This window comes from Canis lupus, chromosome X (assembly GCF_003254725.2).
Source record: "Canis lupus dingo isolate Sandy chromosome X, ASM325472v2, whole genome shotgun sequence".
Taxonomy (NCBI): Eukaryota; Metazoa; Chordata; class Mammalia; order Carnivora; family Canidae; genus Canis; species Canis lupus.
This window is the reverse complement of record NC_064281.1, coordinates 73,711,187-73,728,999: the sequence shown is the minus strand read 5'-3', so window position 1 is coordinate 73,728,999 and position 17,813 is coordinate 73,711,187.

Genomic DNA, 17,813 nt, shown 5'->3' with positions numbered 1-17,813 from the left:
GTTTCTAGCAGCAGTGTCCACAATAGCCAAACTGTGGAAGGAGCCTCGGTGTCCATCAAAAGATGAATGGATAAAGAAGATGTGGTTTATGTATACAATGGAATGTTACTCAGCCATTAGAAATGACAAATACCCACCGTTTGCTTCAACGTGGATGTAACTGGAGGGTATGATGCTGAGTGAAATAAGTCGATTGGAGAAGGACAAACATTATATGGTCTCATTCATTTGGGGAATATAAATAATAGTGAAAGGGAATAGAAGGGAAGGGAGAAGAAATGGGTAGGAAATATCAGAAAGGGAGACAGAACATAAAGACTCCTAACTCTGGGAAACGAACTAGGGGTAGTGGAAGGGGAGGAGGGCGGGGGGTGGGGGTGACTAGGTGATGGGCACTGAGGGGGGCACTTGATGGGATGAGCACTGGGTGTTATTCTGTATGTTGGCAAATTGAACACCAATAAAAAATAAATTTATTATTTAAAAATATCTTTCTATATAAATCCAGTCATTCAACTAAGCAACAACAAAATGAAATTAATTTTTGGAGTGTTACTGACTAAACATGCATGGAGAATTCAATAAAACATAAAAAAAACCCACAAAGGTTATATCTGCAAATTAGAAGCTTCCATCTGATCTTTGGATTTAACACACAAGTAATTAGTGTAAGCAGTTGCATCATTGTTAGTCTCAATGGATGATGGATAGATATAGATATATATAAAAGTGCTAGCAAGTTCTTAATATAAAATGTGCATTTCCATACATCTGAGGGGGCAGGATTGTAGAATTTTACATTTGTATAGTATGTTCTTAGAAACCTAGAGTGTAAGAATTCCAAAGCAGAAAGATGACCCTGTAAATTAATGTCATTTAGGATTAGAAGGATGATGGCAATAGAGCAGGAAGACCCTATGCTCATTTTGTCCCACAAACACAACTAGATACCTATCAAATCATACTAAATACTTCAGAAGTTGATGTGAAAACTGACAGAACAAACTCCACAACTAAAGGGAGATAAAAGGTCATACTGAAGAAGGTAAGAAATGGGGAGACCTGACTTAGAGGAGAAATAAACTGGGGTTGTTACAGAGAGGAGGGAGCCATGGTCACAGAGAAGGGTAGGAGGGAGGATCACACAGAGAAACACACAAGGAGAATTTTTCTCAAAAGGTATTGACTTGGAAAACAAGAAGGGCTTGATTTTGTGAGTTCTCACAACCAGTGTAGCTTAAAGACTAAAGTTTTAAAGGTCAGCGTACTTGGCTGGCATAAAGCCTGGAGGGCACCACCCTACACCTCAAGAGAAGGAAGGCAAACAACCTGGGGGCAGATGGCATGGAAATGGCTATTTGAAGAACATCTCTGGCACACTATGAGGAGATTATTCAATCTTCTCAGAGTGTATCCCTGAGAAACAGCATTCATAGAGATACCTTTCCGGGTACAAAGTAGCTGGCTGGTGCCTTTTCAATCTGCCACCCTTAGGATAACACAGAACAACCTGTGAGAAACTAACTTGCTTATACCACACCCCACACTACTGCACAATGGCAGGACTGCCCTTCTCAGTCAAGCTTGCCTCAGTCCCAGTGTAGTAGGTTCCTTCTCCAGAAGACCAGCACAAACCTGTGCTCACAACACATCTCCAGATCAGAGAGGTTTGTAGGGCTTCAGTTCCATTGGACATGATGAAAAGCCTCATTTTGCAAGCAAAATAAGGCACACCTCATTAAAACTCTCCACAGTTCAGGCCAATGGCCAACCACTGCCCACAACAGGCAAGGAGAGCCTCTGCAGATGACTGGCCTGAAAGATAGAGCAGCCCAAACACAAAAGCAGAATGCACTCAGCATACACCAGAAACACTCCCTGAAGTGCCAGGTTGTGAGTGCTACAAGACCTCTTTTTCATAAATTCACAACTTTCAAGAGCAGGAGAAATAAGTGGCTTTTCTAACTTAGAGAAAAAGGCATAGATTTAGACAAAATGAAAAGACAGAGGAGTTTATCACAAATGAGAGAACAAGATAAGGTGTTGGCCAGAGATTTAAGTGAAAAAGATATTTTAAGAAATTCCTAATGGGCAATTTAAAGCAACAATCATAAGCATACTCACTGGGCTTGATAAAAGAATAGAACACATCAGTGAGAACCTTACCACAGAGATAAAAGAATAAAAGAATAATCAATGAGAGATCAAGGATGCAATAAATGAGATTAGAAAGAGGCTCGAAGCAAAACAAACAAACAAACAAACAAAACCCCAACAACAACAACAAAAACCCTAGCAGGATAGAAGAAACAGGGGAATGAATGAGGGACCTACAAAACAAAATAATGGAAAATTATAAATCTGAACAAAAGAGAGAAAGAAGAACTATGCAACACAAAGATACACTAAGGAAACTCAGTGACTCCATAAATCATAATAACATTCATATTATAGGACTCCCAGTAAAATAAGAGAAAGAGAAAAGGCAAAACATTTATTTCAAGGAATAATAATAGAAAATTTCCATAATCTGGGGAAGGAAACAGACATCTGGATTTTAGGAAGCACAGAGAACTCCCATCAAAATCAACAAAATCAGGCCAAAGCCAAGACATATTATAATTAAATTGGCAAAATATAATGATTTTTAAAAATCTTAAAAGCAGCAAGATAAAAGAAGCCCTTAAATTACAAAGGAAGACCCATAAGGCTAGCTACAGATTTCTCAATATAAACTTGGCAAGCCAGAAGGGAGTGACATGATATATTCAAATTGCTAAATGGGAAAAACCTGCAGCCAAGAATACTCTATCCAACAAGACTATCATGCAAAATAGAAGGAGAGATAAAGAGTTTCCCAAACGTAACTAAAAGAGTATGTGACTACTAAACCAACCATACAAAAAATATTAAAGGGTTCTCTTTGGTGTAAAGAAAAGACCCAAAGTGACAAAGGCAAGAAAGGATCAGAGAAAATCTCCAGAAACAATGACAAAATAAGTAATAAAACGGCACTAGATACATATCTATCAATAATTACTATGAATGTAAATAGCCTAAATGCTCCAATCAAAAGACATAGGGTACCAGAATGAATAAACAACAGCAATGACAACAAAAACAAGATCCATCTATATGCTGCCCACAAGAGACTCATATAGACCTAAAGAAGCCTATAGACTGAAACTGAGGATATGGAGAACCACTGATCATGCAAATGGATATCAGAAGAAAGCCAGAGTACCAACACATATATGAAACAAATTAGACGTTAAAACAGTGTAACAAGAGATGAAAATGGCACTATATCATAATAAAGGGGATTATCCACCAAGAAGATTTAACAATTATAACATTTATGCTCCTGGATTAGGAGCACAATTAGTAATAGTAGGGGACATTAACATCTCACTTACATTAATAGAGAGATCATCTAAGAAGAAATCAACAAGAAAACAATAGCTTTCACAAATCAGACAAATACAAAAAGATTGAGATCATACCATGTATATTTTCTGACCACAATGCTATGAAAATTGCAGTCAACCACAAGAAAAAAATGTGGAATAAACACAAATACATGGAGGTTAAGCATCATATTATTACACAATAAATAGATCAACCAGGAAATCAAAGAAGAAACAAAAGAAAATACATGGAAACAAATGGAAATGAAAACAGAATGGTCCAAAATCATTTGGATGAAATAAGGCTGTCCTAATAGGGAAGTATATAGCAATACAGACGTACCATAAGAAGAAAAAAAACAGTCAAATAAACAACCTCACTTAACACCTAAAGGAGCTAGAAAAAGAACAAAGCCTAAAGCCAGCAGATGGAAGAAGAAAAAATAAACATTAGCACAGAAATAAAATATATAGAAACTAAAAAACATGATAGAACAGATAATGAAACCAGTAGCTGGATCTTTGAAAAAACTAATAAATTTGATAAAATCTTAGCTAGACTTATCAAAAAGATAAAAGAAAGGACCCAAATAAATAAAATCACAAATGAAAGAGGAAAGGTTGCTACCAACACCTAAGAATGTTGCTACCAACATTCTAAGAATGTTAAGAACAATTATATATCAATAAATTGGGCAATGTGGAAGAAATAGATAAATTCCTAGAAATATATAAACTATCAAAACTGAAATAGGAATAGAAATTATGAATAACCAGCAAAATTTGAATCAGTTATCAAAAAACTCAAGAAAAAAAGGTCCAGGAATGCCTGGGTGGCTCAGAGGTTGAGCTTTTCTGCCTTTGGCTCAGGGTGTGATCCCAGGGTCCTGGATCGAGTTCCACTTTGGGCTCCTTGTGAGGCACCAGCTTCTCTCTCTGCCTATGTCGCTGCCTCTTTTTCTGTGTCTCTTATAAATAAAAAAAAATCTTTAAAAAAGAAACAAAAGGGGGGGGATGAGCAAGATGGCGGAAGAGTAGGGTCTCCAAATCACCTGTCTCCACCAAATTACCTAGAAAACCCTCAAATTATCCTGAAAATCTATCAATTCGGCCTGAGATTTAAAGAGAGACCAGCTGGAATGCTACAGTGAGAAGAGTTCGCGCTTCTATCAAGGTAGGAAGACGGGGAAAAAGAAGTAAAGAAACAAAGGCCTCCAAGGGGGAGGGGCCCCGCGAGGAGCCGGGCTGAGGCCGGGGCGAGTGTCCCCAGGACAGGAGAGCCCCGTCCCGGAGGAGCAGGAGCTGCACCAACCTTCCCGGGCGGAAAGGGGCTCGCAGGGAGTTGGAGCAGGACCCAGGAGGGCGAGGATGCCCTCGGGTTCCCCGGGACAGTAACAGAGCAACTGTGCGCCCAGGAGAGTGCGCCGAGCTCCCTAAGGGCTGCAGCGCGCACGGCGGGACCCGGAGCAGCTCGGAGGGGCTCGGGGGCGGCTCCACGGAGGAGGCTGCGCGGCCCCGGGAGCAGCTCGGAGGGGCTCGGGCGGAGGAAGAGGCTCCGTGCGGAGGGGGCTGCGCGGTTCCAGGAGCCGCTCGGGGGGGCTCGGGCGGCAGCTCCGCGGAGGGGGTTGCGCGGCCCGGGAGCGTGAATCCAACAGCGCAGGAGCCGCAGCACAGAGCGCCGGGACACAGCCCAGGATCCGGCCTCCCCCCGGGACAGGCAGAGGCCGGGAGGGCCCAGGACAGCGAGGACGCTCCTGCCCCGAGCTGAGCAGATCAGCGGCCCCGCCCGGAGCCTCCAGGCCCTGCAGACGGAGTTCCTGCCGGAGCTGAATCCAGGTTTCCAGAGCTGGCCCCGCCCCTGGGGCTGTTCCTCCTGCGGCCTCACGGGGTAAACAATCCCCACTGAGCCCTGCACCAGGCAGGGGCACAGCAGCTCCCCCAACTGCTAACACCTGAAAATCAGCACAACAGGCCCCTCCACCAGAACACCAGCTAGACTGACAACTTCCAGGAGAAGCCAAGGGACTTAAAGTACACAGAATCAGAAGATACTCCCCCCGTGGTTCTTTTTTTTTTTTTTTTTTTTTGTTTTGCTTTTTGATTTGTTTCCTTCCCCCACCCCCCTTTTTTCTCCTTTCTTTTTCTTTCTCTTTTTCTTCTTTTTTTTTTCGTTTTTTTTCTTCCCATTTTTTTCCCTTTCTTTTTTCTTTCCTTCTTTCTCTCCTCTCTTTTTCTCTTAATCCCAATACAACTTGCTTTTGGCCACTCTGCACTGAGCAAAATGAATAGAAGGAAAACCTCACCTCAAAAGAAAGAATCAGAAACAGTCCTCTCTCCCACAGAGTTACAAAATCTGGATTACAATTCAATGTCAGAAAGCCAATTCAGAAGCACTATTATACAGCTACTGGTGGCTCTAGAAAAAGGTATAAAGGACTCAAGAGACTTCATGACTGCAGAATTTAGTGCTAATCAGGCAGAAATTAAAAATCAATTGAATGAGATGCAATCCAAACTAGAAGTCCTAACGACGAGGGTTAACGAGGTGGAAGAACGAGTGAGTGACATAGAAGACAAGTTGATAGCAAAGAGGGAAACTGAGGAAAAAAGAGACAAACAATTAAAAGACCATGAGGATAGATTAAGGGAAATAAACGACAGCCAGAGAAAGAAAAACCTACGTTTAATTGGGGTTCCCGAGGGCTCCGAAAGGGCCAGAGGGCCAGAATATGTATTTGAACAAATTCTAGCTGAAAACTTTCCTAATCTGGGAAGGGAAACAGACATTCAGATCCAGGAAATAGAGAGATCCCCCCTTAAAATCAATAAAAACCGTTCAACACCTCGACATTTAATTGTGAAGCTTGCAAATTCCAAAGATAAAGAGAAGATCCTTAAAGCAGCAAGAGACAAGAAATCCCTGACTTTTATGGGGAGGAGTATTAGGGTAACAGCAGACCTCTCCACAGAGACCTGCCAGGCCAGAAAGGGCTGGCAGGATATATTCAGGGTCCTAAATGAGAAGAACATGCAACCAAGAATACTTTATCCAGCAAGGCTCTCATTCAAAATGGAAGGAGAGATAAAGAGCTTCCAAGACAGGCAGCAACTAAAAGAATATGTGACCTCCAAACCAGCTCTGCAAGAAATTTTAAGGGGGACTCTTAAAATTCCCCTTTAAGAAGAAGTTCAGTGGAACAGTCCACAAAAACAAGGACTGAATAGATATCATGAAGACACTAAACTCATATCTCTCAATAGTAACTCTGAATGTGAACGGGCTTAATGACCCCATCAAAAGGCGCAGGGTTTCAGACTGGATAAAAAAGCAGGACCCATCTATTTGCTGTCTACAAGAGACTCATTTGAGACAGAAGGACACCTACAGCCTGAAAATAAAAGGTTGGAGAACCATTTACCATTCGAATGGTCCTCAAAAGAAAGCAGGGGTAGCCATCCTTATATCAGATAAACTAAAATTTACCCCAAAGACTGTAGTGAGAGATGAAGAGGGACACTATATCATACTTAAAGGATCTATTCAACAAGAGGACTTAACAATCCTCAATATATATGCCCCAAATGTGGGAGCTGCCAAATATATCAATCAATTATTAACCAAAGTGAAGAAATACTTAGATAATAATACACTTATACTTGGTGACTTCAATCTAGCTCTTTCTATACTCGATAGGTCTTCTAAGCACAACATCTCCAAAGAAACGAGAGCTTTAAATGATACACTGGACCAGATGGTTTTCACAGATATCTACAGAACTTTACATCCAAACTCAACTGAATACACATTTTTCTCAAACGCACATGGAACTTTCTCCAGAATAGACCACATATTGGGTCACAAATCGGGTCTGAACCGATACCAAAAGATTGGGATTGTCCCCTGCATATTCTCAGACCATAATGCCTTGAAATTAGAACTAAATCACAACAAGAAGTTTGGAAGGACCTCAAACACGTGGAGGTTAAGGACCATCCTGCTAAAAGATGAAAGGGTCAACCAGGAAATTAAGGAAGAATTAAAAAGATTCATGGAAACTAATGAGAATGAAGATACAACCGTTCAAAATCTTTGGGATGCAGCAAAAGCAGTCCTAAGGGGGAAATACATCGCAATACAAGCATCCATTAAAAACTGGAAAGAACTCAAATACAAAAGCTAACCTTACACATAAAGGAGCTAGAGAAAAAACAGCAAATAGATCCTACACCCAAGAGAAGGGAGTTAATAAAGATTCGAGTAGAACTCAACGAAATCGAGACCAGAAGAACTATGGAACAGATCAACAGAACCAGGAGTTGGTTCTTTGAAAGAATTAATAAGATAGATAAACCATTAGCCAGCCTTATTAAAAAGAAGAGAGAGAAGACTCAAATTAATAAAATCATGAATGAGAAAGGAGAGATCACTACCAACACCAAGGAAATACAAACGATTTTAAAAACATATTATGAACAGCTATACGCCAATAAATTAGGCAATCTAGAAGAAATGGACGCATTCCTGGAAAGCCACAAACTACCAAAACTGGAACAGGAAGAAATAGAAAACCTGAACAGGCCAATAACCAGGGAGGAAATTGAAGCAGTCCTCAAAAACCTCCCAAGACACAAGAGTCCAGGGCCAGATGGCTTCCCAGGGGAATTTTATCAAACGTTTAAAGAAGAAACCATACCTATTTTCCTAAAGCTGTTTGGAAAGATAGAAAGAGATGGAGTACTTCCAAATTCGTTCTATGAGGCCAGCATCACCTTAATTCCAAAACCAGACAAAGACCCCACCAAAAAGGAGAATTACAGACCAATATCCCTGATGAACATGGATGCAAAAATTCTCAACAAGATACTGGCCAATAGGATCCAACAGTACATTAAGAAAATTATTCACCATGACCAAGTAGGATTTATCCCTGGGACACAAGGCTGGTTCAACACCCGTAAAACAATCAATGTGATTCATCATATCAGCAAGAGAAAAACCAAGAACCATATGATCCTCTCATTGGATGCAGAGAAAGCATTTGGCAAAATACAGCATCCATTCCTGATCAAAACTCTTCAGAGTGTAGGGATAGAGGGAACATTCCTCGACATCTTAAAAGCCATCTATGAAAAGCCCACAGCAAATATCATTCTCAATGGGGAAGCACTGGGAGCCTTTCCCCTAAGATCAGGAACAAGACAGGGATGTCCACTCTCACCACTGCTGTTCAACATAGTACTGGAAGTCCTAGCCTCAGCAATCAGACAACAAAAAGACATTAAAGGCATTCAAATTGGCAAAGAAGAAGTCAAACTCTCCCTCTTCACTGATGACATGATACTCTACATAGAAAACCCAAAAGTCTCCACCCCAAGATTGCTAGAACTCATACAGCAATTCGGTAGCGTGGCAGGATACAAAATCAATGCCCAGAAGTCAGTGGCATTTCTATACACTAACAATGAGACTGAAGAAAGAGAAATTAAGGAGTCAATCCCATTTACAATTGCACCCAAAAGCATAAGATACCTAGGAATAAACCTAACCAAAGATGTAAAGGATCTATACCCTAAAAACTAGAGAACACTTCTAAAAGAAATTGAGGAAGACACAAAGAGATGGAAAAATATTCTATGCTCATGGATTGGCAGAATTAATATTGTGAAAATGTCAATGTTACCCAGGGCAATATACACGTTTAATGCAATCCCTATCAAAATACCATGGACTTTCTTCAGAGAGTTAGAACAAATTATTTTAAGATTTGTGTGGAATCAGAAAAGACCCCGAATAGCCAGGGGAATTTTAAAAAAGAAAACCATATCTGGGGGCATCACAATGCCAGATTTCAGGTTGTACTACAAAGCTGTGGTCATCAAGACAGTGTGGTACTGGCACAAAAACAGACACATAGATCAGTGGAACAGAATAGAGAATCCAGAAGTGGACCCTGAACTTTATGGGCAACTAATATTCGATAAAGGAGGAAAGACTATCCATTGGAAGAAAGACAGTCTCTTCAATAAATGGTGCTGGGAAAATTGGACATCCACATGCAGAAGAATGAAACTAGACCACTCTCTTTCACCATACACAAAGATAAACTCAAAATGGATGAAAGATCTAAATGTGAGACAAGATTCCATCAAAATCCTAGAGAAGAACACAGGCAACACCCTTTTTGAACTCGGCCATAGTAACTTCTTGCAAGATACATCCACGAAGGCAAAAGAAACAAAAGCAAAAATGAACTATTGGGACTTCATCAAGATAAGAAGCTTTTGCACAGCAAAGGATACAGTCAACAAAACTCAAAGACAACCTACAGAATGGGAGAATATATTTGCAAATGACCTATCAGATAAAGGGCTAGTTTCCAAGATCTATAAAGAACTTATTAAACTCAACACCAAAGAAACAAACAATCCAATCATGAAATGGGCAAAAGACATGAACAGAAAGCTCACAGAGGAAGACATAGACATGGCCAACATGCATATGAGAAAATGCTCTGCATCACTTGCCATCAGGGAAATACAAATCAAAACCACAATGAGATACCACCTCACACCAGTGAGAATGGGGAAAATTAACAAGGCGGGAAACAACAAATGTTGGAGAGGATGCGGAGTAAAGGGAACCCTCATACACTGTTGGTGGGAATGTGAACTGGTGCAGCCACTCTGGAAAACTGTGTGGAGGTTCCTCAAACAGTTAAAAATATACCTGCCCTACGACCCAGCAATTGCACTGTTGGGGATTTACCCCAAAGATACAAATGCAATGAAACGCCGGGACACCTGCACCCCGATGTTTATAGCAGCAATGGCCACGATAGCCAAACTGTGGGAGGAGCCTCGGTGTCCAACGAAAGATGAATGGATAAAGAAGACGTGGTTTATGTATACAATGGAATATTACTCAGCTATTAGAAATGACAAATACCCACCATTTGCTTCAACGTGGATGGAACTGGAGGGTATTATGCTGAGTGAAGTAAGCCAGTCGGAGAAGGACAAACATTATATGTTCTCATTCATTTGGGGAATGTAAATAATAGTGAAAGGGAATATAAGGGAAGGGAGAAGAAATGTGTGGGAAATATCAGAAAGGGAGACGGAATGTAAAAACTGCTAACTCTGGGAAATGAACTAGGGGTGGTAGAAGGGGAGGAGGGCGGGGGGTGGGAGTGAATGGGTGACGGGCACTGGGGGTTATTCTGTATGTTAGTAAATTGAACACCAATAAAAAATAAATTAAAAAAAAAAAGAAACAAAAATCCAAAGCCAGATAACTTCACAAATTTTATGAAACCTTTAAAGAATAGTTAAAATCTATTCTTCTCAAACTAATCTGAAAAATACAATAGGAAAGACAACTCCCAAGTTCGTTTTATTAGGCCAGCATTACACTCATGACAAAACCAGATAGATTTCACAAAAAAAGAGAACTACAAGCAATATCCCTGATGAATATGAATGCCAAAATTTCCCCCAAAATATTAGCAAACCGAATTCAACAATACATCAAAGAAATCATTTACCAGGATCTGGTTGGATTTATTCGTATGGTGCAATATCCACAAATCAATCAATGTGATACTCCATATTAATAAAAGAAAGAATCAGAACCTTATGATCATTTCAATACATGCAGAAAAAGCATTTGACAAAGTACAACATCCATTTATGATAAAAAAACCATCAACAAAGTAGGGATAGAGGAAACATAGCTCAACATAATAAAAGCCGTAAATGAAAAACCCAGAGCTAATGTCCTCTTCAATGGGGAAAGCTAAGAGCTTTCCCTTTATGGTCAGGAACAAGACAGGGATATCCACTCTCAGTATTGTTGTTTAGCACAATACTGGAAGTTGTAGCCATAGCAATCAGACAACAAAAAGAAATAAAAGTTACCCAAACTCGTAAGGAAGAAGTAAACTTTCACCATTTGCAGATGATATGACACTATATATAGAAAGCCATAAACACTCCACTAAACAGTTACTAGAACTGATAAATGATTTCAGTAAAATCACAGGGTATAAAATTAATATACATGGGATGCCTGGGTGGCTCAGTGGTTAAGCCTCTGCCTTCAGCTCAGGGCATGATCCTGGAGTCCTGGGATCAAGTCCGGGGATCGAGTCCCACATCAGGGTCCCTGCATGGAGCCTGCTTCTCCTTCTGCCTGTGTCTCCACCTCTTTCTCTCTCTCTCTCTGTCTCTCATGAATAAACAAATAAAATCTTTAAAAAATAAAATTAAATAAAAAATAAAGTTAATATACAGAAAAATGTTGTAATTCCATACACAAATACTGAGGCAGCAGAAAGAGAAATTAAGAAAACAATCTTATTTACAATTGCACCAAATACAATGAGATATCTGGGAATAAACCTAATCAAAGAAGACTTGTACTCTGAGAAACAATAAAAAATACTGATGAAAGAAATTGAAGACAACACAAATAAACAGAATTATCTTCCATACTTATGTATTAGAACAAATATTGTTAAAATGTCCATAATGCCCAAAGCAATTTACACATTTCATACAATCCCTATGAAAATACCCACAGCATTTTTCACAGAACTAGAACAAACAATCCTAAATTTTGTAGGGAACCACAGAAGATCTCCAGTAGGCAAACCAACCTTGAAAAGAAAAAGCAAATCTCAAGGTATCATAATTCCAGACTTTGTTATATTATAAAGCTGTAGTGATCAAAACAGTGTGGTACTGGTACAAAAACAGAGAGATAGATCAATAAAACAGAATAGAAAACACAGAAATGAACCCACATCTATATGGTGAATTAATCTTCAACCAAACAGGAAAGACTATCCAATGGGAAAAAGATTGTTTCTTTACCAAATAGTGTTGGGAAAACTGGACAGCAATATGAAAAAGAATGAAATGGGGCCACTTTCTTACATTATACACAAAAATAAATTAAAAATGGATGAAAGACCTAAATGTGAGACAGGAAACCATGAAAATCCTAGAAGAAAACACAGGCGGCAACCTCTTTGACCTCAGCAGCAGCAACTTCTTACTAGGCATACCTCTGGAAGCAAGGGAAACAAAAGCAAAAATGAACTATCAGGACTTCATTAAGATAAAAAAAAAAAAAAAACAAAAAAAAAAAAAAAAAAACCTTCTTTACAACAAAGAAAACAATCAACAAAACTAAAAGGCAACCTTCAGAATGGAAGAAGATATTTGCAAATGACATATCTGATGAAGGGTTATTATCCAAAATATATTTTAAAAACCTTATAAAACTCATCACTCCCAAAATGAATAATCCAATTAAAAATAAGTAAAAGAGGGCAGCCCCGGTGGCTCAGCGGTTTAGCGCCACCTTCAGCCCAGGGCCGGATTCCGGAGACCCGGGATGGAGTCCCATGTCGGGCTCCCTGCATAGAGCCTGCTTATCTCTCTGCCTGGGTCTCTGCCTCTTTCTCTCTCTCAATCTGTGTCTCTCATGAATAAGTAAATAAAATCTTAAAAAAGATAGGTAGAAGATGTGTGCAAACATTTTTCCAAAAAGACACAAAGATGACCAACAGACACATGAAAACATTCTCTACATCACTGATCATCAAGGAAATACAAATCAAAATCATAATGAGATATCACCTCACATCTGTTAGAATGGCTAGAATCAGTAACATCAGAAACAACAGGTGTGGAGAAAGAAAGTGAAACCCTCTTGTGCTGTTGATGGGAATGCAAATGCAATTACAGAAATTGTAGTACTAGGTATTTAACCAAAGATTACAAAAATACTAATTCAAAAGGATACATGTAACCTGATGTCTATAGCAGCATTATCTACAATAGCCAGATTATGGAAACAGCCCAAGCATCCATTGACTGATGAATGAATAAAGATTATGTATATATATACATATAGAACAAACTAATGGTTACTGGAGGGGAGTTGGGAAGGGGGATGGGTTAAATAGATGGAGATTAAAGAGTGCATTTGCTGTGATAAACAAGTGTTGTATGGAAGGATTCAATCACAATATTGTATACCGGAGACCAATAATACACTCTACAGTTACTAACTGAAATTTAAATAACAACTTGAAGGACACCTGAGTGGCTCAGTGGTTGAGGGTCTGCCTTTGACTCAGGTCGTGATCCTGGGGTCCTGGGATAGAGTTCCACATCAGGCTTCTGGCAGGGAGTCTGCTTCTCCCTCTGCCTATGTCTGCCTCTCTCTGTGTGTTTCTCATGAATAAATCAATAAATAACAACTTGAAAAAAAGATTGATGGAATTTACAAACAAGCGTATTCCTTCCTCAAGCACATGTTCCACATTTTAAACTTACGTAGTAATGTTTCTTGATATTGTTAAAACAACTTAAATGATTTTATCCCAATTAGATGTTGAACAATATATATTTTAAGCATGTTAGACCATAATTCTTCAATGTGAAATAAGAGATCACTCATTTTGTTTCCCTTATGGCTACCCAAATAAATTAACAGCATTTCTAGAGTACCTGGATGGCTCAGTAGGTTAAGTGTCTGCCTTAGGCTCAAGACATGATCCCAGAGTCCTCCAATCTGAGCCCCACATCTGGCTTCCTACTCAGTGGGGAGCCTGCTTCTCCCTCTCCCTCTGCCCCTCCCCTTGCTTGTGTTTCCTCTCTCTCTCTCTCTCTCTCTCAAATACATAAATAAAATCTTCTAAACATTAAAAATGTTCCTATTTGAAAATTAAGTAGTTCTGAAAAAATGCAGCATTAACTCTGGGAAAATATTTCTAAAAAGTGAATACACATTTCTTTTTTAAAATTTTTTAAAAGATTTTATTTATTTATTCATGAGAGACAAAGAGAGAGAGGCAGAGACACAGGCAGAGGGAGAAGCAGGCGCCATGCAGGGAGCCTGACGTGGGACTGGATCCTGGGTCTCCAGGATCACAACCTGGGCTGAAAGCGGCGCTAAGCCGCTGAGCCACCCAGGCTGCCCCATATTTCTAAATAAAAAACACAGGGAGCCAATTTATTCACCAACAGATTTCAAACATGTTAAAGAAACATAGCACATAACTCAATATTCTTCTTCTAGTGACAGATGAATAGGATTTTCTCTGCATTATGGTTTTGTTTGACAAGTGTAGTTTTAAATTCTGTGTAGTCCATAAACACCTGAGTGCTTCTAGCTTTAATGGGTATTAATTTCATTTTTCTCCTGCATTATTATGCATCTATACTTCCACCCACACACCATTATCTTCTATCTATTTAAAAATACCCATCCCAACTTCACTTACAAAAAATCCTCAGCCAAGTTTCATTTCATTTGTTCCTATTACCAACTACAGACATTAACCTCCAGCTCCTGTATTTCTAGAAAGAAGACAACTGAATGGAAGATGTAACATTGCAATTAGGTCAGTGCTCATTTAAGTAATACTTAAATTTAGGACAATGTAATTTCTTTACATTAAATGATCAAAATGATTCTTAGCATCTCTAAGAACAAATATGAGAAATATCAGGAAAATGGATAAAACCAGGGGTATTGAACAGGGATTATCTCACTAGATTATAAATATGTTGGAAAGTTACAGCATTCAAAATAATGTGGAACTGGAAGCAAAAATAAATAATAAAAGAAGGTAATATAATACCTAAAGAAATCTGAACAGAAATAAAATATACATCACAACAAATGGCATAAAGAAAGAGTTCTTTTCATAGTGGAAATCTATGTTGTCAGAAAAATATGAAGAAAACATTTTACTTCATATTTGGCAAGATAACTAAATAGTTAAGGTGTGAAAACTAGTCAATTTAGCAACACCTACTAAATAATGAATATTAATAAGGATCTTCATTTGTTACTAAAATAATTGATTCTCATTTATATGTTGCATCAAAAAAAAAAAACCAGAACAAATGAACAGATGACTAAAAACGCAGAAGCAGACCCATAAATATGGAAAACAGACTGGTGGTTGCTAGAGGTGGGTTCTGGGGGACGAACAAAATTGGTGAAGAGGAGTGGGAGGTACAGGTATCCAGTTATGCAATGAATAAGTCACAGGGATGAAAGGTACAGCATAGGGAATATAGTCATTAGTGCTGTAATGGTGTTGTATGGTGACAGATGGTAGCTACAACTTATACTGAGCACAGCATGATCTATAGAGTCCATGAATCACTCTGTTATACACCTAAAATAAATATAACATTATATGTCAACTATACTTAAATTAAAAAAAATAACAACAACAACAAACAAAGATATTAATCCAATGCACTGTTTGGACTTTAAATCTTAACCTAAACAAATTAATCTTATAGAAGTATATTGACCAAACAATGTTATAATAGTTTCAGTATAAAACACCGTCATTCAACATTTGTATATATTGTAAATTGATCACAATAAGTCTGTTTACCTTCTGTCACCATTAAAAGTTGATTTTGTCAAAATTATTGACTACACTCTCCATGCTGCACTTTATATTCCCATGACTTATTTTATAACTGGAAGTTTGTATTTTTTTTATCCCCTTCACATATTATGTCCCCTAACCTCTCTCTGCTCCGGCAACCACCAATCTGTTCTTTGTATAAACAAATACATTCTAAAAATATTTTTATACTGCTAGAGGAAAACAAACAGGCCCTGATTAGTTAGTTATATTAAAGAACTATTATTAATTGTGTTAAAAGTTATAATCTCATTAAGGTATTGCTTAAAAATGAGCTTCTATCTATTATAGATATATTCTGTAAATTATGGGGGTAATATTTTATATTATCTGAGATTTGTTATAAAATAATCATAATGGATATAGAAAATGGATATATCAATGCAGGAAGACTGGTAATGTATTGATAACTGCTGAAGTAGGGCAGCATGTACACAGAATGGAATATTCCTATCACTGTAAGGTTTACTTTTAAAAAATTAAAAATTTTCAATATAAAAAGTTTTTAAATGATCAAATAGCATTATAGTATAATTCCAAATTTCTTGTGTGTGTAGAGAACATGCTTCATAAGTAATTTTTACTTTAATCCTAAAACAATACATAAAAAATTTCAGACAATTGTGATAATTATTGGATGCCAGAACTTTTTTTAATTGGAGTTCAATTTACCAACATATAACATACCACCCAGTGCTCATCCCGTCAAGTGCCCCCTCAGTGCCCATCACCCATCACCCCATCCCTCCGCCCACCTCCCTTTATAACACCACTTGTTTGTATCCCAGAGTTAGGAGTCTCTCATGCTCTGTCACCCTCACTGATATTTCCCACTTATTTCCTCTCCTTTCCCTTTATTCCCTTTCACTATTTTTTATATTCCCCAAATGAATGAGACCATATAATGTTTGTCCTTTTCCGATTGACTTATTTCACTCAGCATAATACTGTCCAGTTCCATCCACGTCAAAGCAAATGGTGGGTATTTGTCATTTCTAATGGCTGAGTAATATTCCATTCTACACATATACCACACCTTTATCCATTCATCTTTCGATGGACACGGAGGCTTCTTCCACAGTTTGGCTACTGTGGACACAGCTGCTATAAACATTGGGATTCAGGTGTCTCGACATTTCACTGCATCTGTATCTTTGGGGTAAATCCCCAGCAGTTTAATTGCTGAGTCATACAGCAGTTCTATTTTTAACTCTTTAAGGAACCTCCACACAGTTTTCCAGAGTGCCTGCAACAGTTCACATTCCCACCAACAGTGCAAGAGGGTTCCCCTTTCTCCACATCCTCTCCAACATTTGTTGTTTTCTGTCTTGTTAATTTTCACCATTCTCACTGGTGTGAGGTGGTATCTCATTGTGGTTTTGATTTGTATTGCCCTGATGGCAAGTGATGTGGAGCATCTTCTCATGTGCTTGTGGGCCATGTGTGTGTCTTCCTCTGTGAGATTTCTGTTCATGTCTTTTGCCCATTTCAGGATTGGATTGTTTGTTTCTTTGCTGTTGAGTTTAATAAGTTCTTTATAGATCTTGGATACTAGTCCTTTATCTGATAGGTCATTTGCAAATATCTTCTCCCATTCTGTAGGTTGTCTTTCAGTTCTGTTGACTGTTTCTTTGGCTGTGCAGAAGCTTGTTATCTTGATAAAGTCCCAACAATTCATTTTTGCTTTTGTTTCCCTTGCCTTCATGGATGTATCTTGCAAGAGGTTGCTGTGCCCAAGGTCAAAAAGGGTGTTGCCTGTGTTCTCCACTAGGATTTTGATGGATGCTTGTGCCACATTTAGATCTTTCATCCATCTTGTGTTTACCTTTGTCTATGGTGTAAGAAAATGGTCTAGTTTCATTCTTCTGCAGGTGGATGTCCAATTATCCCAGCACCATTTATTGAAGAGATTGTCTTTTTTTCCAGTGGATAGTCTTTC